Consider the following 8503-nt stretch of genomic DNA (forward strand, 5'->3'; position numbering starts at 1 on the left):
TTTTCTCCGTCATGTTGTTTCCATAGCAACAACTTCAAACAACAACAACTAACCGCTAGCCGCAAAGCTAGCATCACAGCCACTGCTCCGTTTTCAGAGACTTTGCACACGTTTTTCACAAACATTTTCACACGCTAGGAGTACTTTCATTCGCTTCGTCTTGATCTGTAGATGTGATTTGATGTGTCGTGTGTCCCCCAACTCCTCTCCAAAGTTCAGATATTTAATAAAATACTCAGGAGAGTTTCCTGAATTTTCATGCCCAAAGCCAAGCACTAGGCCCTGGGTAAATTAAGAGGCTGATCTCGGGCACTTTTGTCCACTTTCCCTGGTGGTAGAAACTCAAGCCAGACATCCCTGGAATCGTCTCAGAGAGTAGATGATCAGTGGGTACATGGGACCCCACCATAGCACCCCACACATAACAAGCTGTCCCGAGTTCCTCCGGCTGCAGTTCCGCAGACGGCCGGTGTGTGGCAGCAGAGCGCTGGGAGCAGAGGGAGGTGAGTAGACGGATATGACAGATGACGAATGCGACGGAAATACACCCGAACATATCTGGTAGCCCGAACACATCTGGTACTGACACCGGATTTATCTCAGCCAATGACAGCTCTGCATGCATCGGCGATATACTAAACAAAATACAGAGCCCATTCCGTGGAGAAGGGTCTAGCTGCGGCCGCGGCCAGTACACAGCGGAACACGATGGTACACGACACCCCCACCTGACACGACACTACGGTGACTGAGAAGGGTCTAGCTGCGGCCGCGGACAGTGGAGGTTGAATAAGCTGGGCGTAACTCTACGTCCGACCTAGAACCGAAGGTTAAGACCAAACTAAAGTTATGACTAGTGCACCACTTAGACTTAAGCCCTGTATGCGTTGCGCCCCGGTGTAACTTGTACGCCTAGTATGGAGCAGGCGTAAATCGGAAAGACAGACTAGTATCCATAGTAACGTAAAACAGGCAAGAAGGATATTAACGATGGCAGGGCGTCTTGTTTACATGTTTAACAATGAAAGGGCATTAAGAAGAGAAAGAGTCGTCTGTGATCGAACAAACCCACTGGACATCTATTCAGACAGTGAACTGATAGAGAGGTTTCGGCAGACAAGCCCTTTTTGATTTAATCGAGGAGATCTCCCCTCAACTCCAGCACGGATCAGATCGAAACGCTGCGCTCTCCCCAACCTTGCAGGTGCTGATTGAGCTCAGATTCAGAATTGTTTTGTGTTCCGCTCTCAATTTGACGGTCTCCACCTCCACACGAACGATTTCTTTCTCCGTCAGTTCCCGCTGTAGCTCTGACAAATCCCTCTTTCTCTTTCGGGGTGTGGCCATTTGGGATTCCCCTTGAGTCATCGCTGACACTGTGGGTGTGGGAATTCCCTCTTCTCTGCGGTCCTCTGAGTCTGTAAAATGGTAAAATGGCGTTGCTTGGCAACAATTACTGTTTTGCGTGTATTCACGTGGACGCGCATTGCAGCATCTGATATTTAAGAAGTGTGTTACATTTGAAATGGTGGTAGACAATGGAGGTAGGTGGGGGAGGTGGAGCAAGACCCCACTGTGGTCTCTGGAATGTGGCGGGATGTGTGCATGTGTGGAGGCTGCAGACATAGGAGACAGTGAAATGTCAGAGGTGTTTGTTTGAGATGACCGGAAAAGATGACCAGTTAAACTCCACCCCTTCCTGTTTCTGTTGGGATGAAAGCCTATTCAGCCTTTTGCTCTCTCTCTCTTCTCGCGCCGCTCAGACTGGAAGGTCGTGGCGGCTTGTGGGCAGGGGCCAGGAGTAGGCCTACTCCTGACATTATGCATATGATATGATATGGTTTTGTATGGTAATGTATTGATTGTATTGCATTGTTATATTATCATTAAATAGATTATTGTTAAACGGTTAATTGTATGCTCTGGATTCCTTCCTGTAAAAATAACCAGCTTGTTTAGGGACGCGCGGAGATTTGAAAAAGCGGACTAGTTGTCCACTCATATCTCCAACAAATGGTGACCCGACGTGTCTGAATAAACAGAGCTGTGTAAGGATTCAGAAGACCGGAATGGGTCGGGAACAAACACTTTTAGACACCTCAGACAAATAAGCAGGGCACGGCCACTACAAATAAGGTAACAAAACTGTAGGATTGTCTGTAGGCGTTTCACAGTGTTTTTGAAGTTTAAATGGAATATACAATGAATATTTTACTATGTTAGGAAAGTTATATAAAACACGTGAATGTTGATCGCAAGGTAGACAGAGAGTCCTGCGTGACGAGATATAAGGCGGTTTGGCGTGGATCTCAGGTAGTTTATTCCTGAGTGGCGTGGAAACGGTGCAGTTCGTGGGTTGGGAGGTGAAATTCCTACACGACGAAGCCTGGAAGCTCGATATTTCAGATCGAGTCGCCATTTAAAACTGAGGTTCAATAGCAGACTGAGGCCATAAGCTAAAGTGCCAGCGGTCTGCTATTTGTTCAATTCAGGGGAGAGAACGCAAACGTCACCGTAATTGTGACGGGACCGGCTCTCGTTTCCCTTGTCTGTAAAAATTAATTTGAAAGGCTGACGTGTGATAAAGGGCTCACATCATTCGTGGTGTTGCTTGGTTGTTGAAATAAACATCACATTATCAAGCTGGACAAACTTTACGGGGAATAAATCTGTGTGATTTTTACCTAAACTACTTGTGTGAGCACAGACAATGCACTCAGAAGAGTGAAGCTCATTTGTGCTCTGCTGCTGCCATCTAGTGGCTGAAAGGGGGGGAAGCACGTTAACGACGACAATAGACAAGTGAACACATATTAATTAAGTCAGATAAATAAAAGCGAAGTCTGAAATTCCAGGGAGTTACCGGCAGCAATGGGAACAGATTAAGAGATTGATTTTAAGTGGAATCAAACAGGGAGCGAAAGAAAAGGCTTGTATATTTAAAAAAAATAAGCTGTCTGTAGGTTGTCATTGTTGATTAGTAAAGACCTTGTTTTATGTTGGTAAATGTAATGGTACAAGAGCAAGCTATTCATCACAATTGTATTTTTAGGTTATGAATAAAACAAAAAGTAGTAGCCTAAGTGATAAGCAGAAGGGTTTTTGAACGCTTCTCAGTATATGACAGGGGTGCTTATGCCCGCTTCGGTTTTCAATGTCCGCCATCACGTTAAAACAGAGGATTGGTGGCATTTTCAGTTCATTGCTTGCTTCCACACGCCTTCCCCCTCCTTGTCTCGTTCACGACTTTAGTTAATGCATTAGAACGATTGTTAACTTGCCGTGTTTCTAGAAATCGAACTCACTGTTCCGGAACGGCCTTTCAAAATAAAAGCCAAAGGCCGCTGTTCTCCAGAGATGCCTTCACAATAAAACAGTAATTTGCTTAACAATATATTTAACTTATATTACGTCCTTAAATATTGATTTTAATTCATTACAGATCTAACCTGCTTGTAACACAACTTAGATAAACAATTTCAAAAGAATAGAATAAGCAAGTGGTTAAAGGGGGTTTCCTGTCTGGCTCATTTGATTTAGAACTCAAGTAAGGAAGAATAGTGTTTTATGAGAACTGTCATTCCTCATGGTTTCTAAAGATAGAAAAGAGATTTTACGATGTGGTTTTACTACTTTTAATGGAGTAAAGAATCTTGGTAGACTACTGCCATTGATTTGTTTTAACATTCACATGTTTCAGCATTCCTGACCATATAGACACTCAGCCGTTTTATTTTGTAACCCGTTGGGAGAGAGATTTCAATTGAGTTTTTCTCAGTAGAATGGCTGTGATTGCAGCAGTATTGGATAGTTCTGCACCACCTTTTGGGTTCTCTGAATCAGTGTGTTGGTGAAGAGTTGCTCACTGCGAACAGAAGAAGTGTGCAAAGAATGCATCTCTGAGGAGATATTGACATTATGCTTGTGCCTCGTTGTCAAGGCAACAGTGGTGTGAAGAGGTACTGCGATTTTTGGGGATTTCTGCAGGACAGAGGACAATGTGTGTCTGCCAAGTGATTCCTTCCCTCATCTCAAAGCCAGGGAGAGTTTCCTTGGAGCCCACTGACCAGGGCCGGTCCTAGCTTTTTTGGGGACCCTGCCACTGACGACAGCTGCAGAGGACAACGCATCACTGACTGTGCTCATTATGACAAGATCTTGAGACATGCTTGTCTCAGATTGTTCTGGAGGAATGATGCAATGATTTTACAGCATAATTGTGCAAGAGTTTCCCGGTTGGTGGTGTAGTAACCTTAATGCTTAGTGTTTAGATAAGAGGCTGCTTGTTTATAGGATGGTCTGGAATGCTGAAAAGGTTAAAGTTTAATATTCTTGGTTAGCAAACAAGACATCTGATTATTATGTCACGCATAATAATCTTGTTATAGAAACTAGCTATGGGTAAAACGTGCGGTTGTTATACCATTGTTATCATGAACAAAACATAAATAAGGACATAGTATCTGCTTGAAGGTGAATGGATTTCATATCTTAGAGGGGATTAGTTATTGTGAATACTCCACAAGGTATCTACTAATGTATTGTAAAGAACTTGAATTGACTTGATAAATAAGTGAAAATAAGAAGATGTATTGACCATAAATTAGTCAATTGGTGAATAAAAAATAGCGGAAAAGAGGAGAACTATTAAAGTGAAGTGGAAAATCTAAAACACACTGATAGGAAAGGGGGGGGCATGAAGGAAGTATGCACTGGACTTTTTATTTCGTGTGTGAATTGGGTAGTGTTTTAATTTGTTACAGTAGGGAGTAATTGTTGCATGTTCGAACACCCAGAGTTCCACGCACTGTTAAAGAGGGTAACATTGTTCTTTAAGTGCACCAGAATTGAAGATAAATTGATAGAATGAGTTATGGAATACATAGCAGATCTTTACAGATCCTAGTAATGTTTTGACACAAGATAGTGATGTACACATGTTTCTGAAATAGATCTATTAGTCATTTTAATACTAATTAGGTGTAAATGAATTGCAGTAATAGTAATAGTACAATAAGGAAGTGACATTTTTTTTTGGCTAAACACTTTTCAGGGAAGGTGGGAAACAGCAAGGAGAGGTTGGAGATATCTTGAACATTATAGTTGTAATTGTGAATTAATAAATGATGGCGCTCCATATATACAGATTTTTATAGACGGAGGATGCTGGCCTGTGCTGGAACATCTCTGCAGGGCACGACACATGGCCAAAAAGACTGAGACCAACTGACCTTTGACCCTGACCGACAGGGTAACTTGGGAAGGCACTCTCAATGACTGACTCTGAGGTGAACCTGACCAAACCTGACTTTACAACCTGACAGTGTGAGTGTGAGTGAGTGTATGTCTGCACCTGATCAGTGCAACTGCATAATTTAAAACGATGACTAATCAAGCATGTTTTGGACTAACACATTATTTTTGTGTGATAATAATGTGTGAAATGAGAGGTTTCCTAACATTGCACAAAAGGGGAAACCGTATCTAATCTGCTTGATGATATTTCACTCCCACAGGAGGTGGCCGTTTGCAGAATGTAAAGCTCAAACTAAAACATGAAGATTCTGTTTCTTTTAGGACTGAAAGATGGAGAGAAACACTTACTGGAGTGTTTACTGTGGGAAATGATGGATGTACCTTTGGGAAAAATGTTTGGTATTGTCTTATAATCCATTATGACCTGAAGGTTTTCTTCCCATACAGGTTTTTGTTTACACATGAGATAATGTGTAAAAAAGGGGGAGTGTAAGCTTCACAATGTACATTTTTCATTTAGGGACTGAAAGGAACCGGCTGCTCCAACTCCATTGTTCAATCTGACCATTGATTGACAGTTTTAGAATTGACCTGCTCCATATTTGGGGATAACACACTGTTTGATGAATGTTGACATGTCTCTAATATTGATTGAGTTATAGCAGGTAACACAGATAAAGAATCAGTGGCCAAGGGGCTACCAGAGAGATGTAAGTCCAGAATGGAATACTGAAGAAGCTGACCTGTGAGTAATGTTTCAACAGACAACATCATGCATGTAACTAGTCTGGTAAAGAAGTAAAAGCCATAGACTTTATTGTTTAGGTCATTATGGGGATATACATTTCATCTACATTTATAATAGAAAGACATTTGATGACAGTTTGTTGGAATTCTGTATTCATTTTTTTAGCGGGATAATATCTAAGCACTGACGGGTAAAAGCAGTATCACCAGGAAGCCATTCACTTTGTTAGTATTGTGATTTTGGTTGTTTTCGAATCCATAACATTAGTGTGTTTCTTTACCAGAAACATTAGCAGTTCAAATCATATTTAGATTTTTAATGGGATCTCAGGGATTTCATTTAAAAATAAATACAGATGCTTGTCAGAAATTCAGAGCTATTGAAATATGTTATTTAGTTTACCTAAAGATGTTGGGGTTCTTATTTAGTGGGCACAGTCCAAGTATCAAGATTCTGAAGCTGCACAATTAATTTAGAAAACCTGTGCACAGACGTCTGTTGTTTTAAGACACCCCACCAACAGGCTCCAAGTGGCCACGCACTGGTGGGTCAAACAGCCGAGGGCCCCAGAGCCCGGAGCGTAGGCTTGAGGGATTTGTATCAGATTTCTCCACACAGGTTGTTGACGCCAAAAGGGGGACCCGAGACGCAGGAGGCTGACTGTCAACCCCAGGCTCTCCGGCCCCGACCGAGTCACCCAGAGGACATCCCATGCCGTCCGCCTACAAGGAAAGGGGGACAACTGGTACCACTGGAGCCAGTGTGCGGCGGGGGGAAACACCTGCGAGGACCCTAGACGACATCAGGACAGATCTGGCTCTCGTCATGGAGGTCGACTCAGATGCTGTCATCAGCGGACTGGAGGAAAAGGACCTCGAGGACATCCATCCAGCAGTCGTCCCAGGAGGCATCATCATCGGACCGGGGAAGGACCTCGAGGACATCCAGGCAGCAGACGACTTGGAAGCGGCTGGCAGTGGGCTGGGGGACTTGTCGAGGCAGCAGAGGAGTCTACTTCTCTCTGATCAGTTCCACCCGTGAAGGGAAAGCCGCATCTCCCCCTCCCTATCAGCTGTCGTGTGGGCTATTCCTTTGGGGGGGGGGGGCGGGCAGGCGGGCTGATGATTCACCACCAGGAGACTGCTTCTTGGCACTCAGCTGCCCCCTCATGGTTCCTTCACTGCCATGGGAAGTGATGTTCTGTTCCTTCACGATTTCAAATACTTTGGATCTCAGTTTCTGATGATATTGGAGAGGAATGACAATAGTTATGTTTCAAGTGCCTTGTGTAAGTTGCACTCTTTTAGGAGAGTGCAAAAGGGGGATTGCAGCATCTGATATTTAAGAAGTGTGTTACATTTGAAATGGTGGTAGACAAAGGGCTGTTAAGGGTTTTATTACTCTGTGGGGGAGGTGGAGCAAGACCCCACTGTGGTCTCTGGAATGTGTGGAGGCTGCAGACATAGGAGACAGTGAAATGTCAGAGGTGTTTGTTTGAGATGACCGGAAAAGATGACCAGTTAAACTCCACCCCTTCCTGTTTCTGTTGGGATGAAAGCCTATTCAGCCTTTTGCTCTCTCTCTCTTCTCGCGCCGCTCGGACTGGAAGGTCGTGGCGGCTTGTGGGCAGGGGCCAGGAGTAGGCCTACTCCTGACATTATGCATATGATATGATATGGTTTTGTATGGTAATGTATTGATTGTATTGCATTGTTATATTACCATTAAATAGATTATTGTTAAACGGTTAATTGTATGCTCTGGATTCCTTCCTGTAAAAATAACCAGCTTGTTTAGGGACGCGCGGAGATTTGAAAAAGCGGACTAGTTGTCCACTCAAATTTCCATCAGCATCTTAAGACCAGGCGCAGCTACGCCCGAGGCTGCAGTCAAATAGTCCAAAGATCAGCTCCTAAGTTCTAACCCTATCGTCTATTCCTTGATCTCTGAGTGAAACGTCATGGGGTTAAGGGATAGTGGACAGGAGAATTCAAAAGGACTTAGGAGAAGAGACTGCGGTACTTTAGAGAATCCGAATGCACTTTCACTATCCGACGTGTTTATGATGCGCCAGGGGACGTCATGAATGTGCGTCTGCTGCTGTGGGGGAACTATGGAAACTACAGTTTTCTATACAGCGGACTACAAACATGGATGTTCAATAAGAAGGAGGGACTACTGTAAACTCATCTAGAGACTCTGCACCGTGCTCTGATGCTGCTGCTTTGCTTTATGAACGTGGACAACAGAGAAACATATTCTTCATGACCAAAGTTGGAATTGAAATAAAAAAGGAAAGTGAAACTTATACTCGTCACCCTCTCCCTCCGGTCCACATTAATACCAATGATCCCAATACGTATAATTGTATAAACTAAAGATCTTAAAATCAATACAAATGTATTTATTATAAACGTCAGTCCTTAACATCTATCACTGTGTATATCACCATTCAAACATCTTTTAAAAGTTGAACAAACTCCACACAGCTCAGTAAAG

The sequence above is a fragment of the Pseudochaenichthys georgianus genome, chromosome 15 (genome assembly GCF_902827115.2).
Source record: "Pseudochaenichthys georgianus chromosome 15, fPseGeo1.2, whole genome shotgun sequence".
Lineage (NCBI taxonomy): Eukaryota > Metazoa > Chordata > Actinopteri > Perciformes > Channichthyidae > Pseudochaenichthys > Pseudochaenichthys georgianus.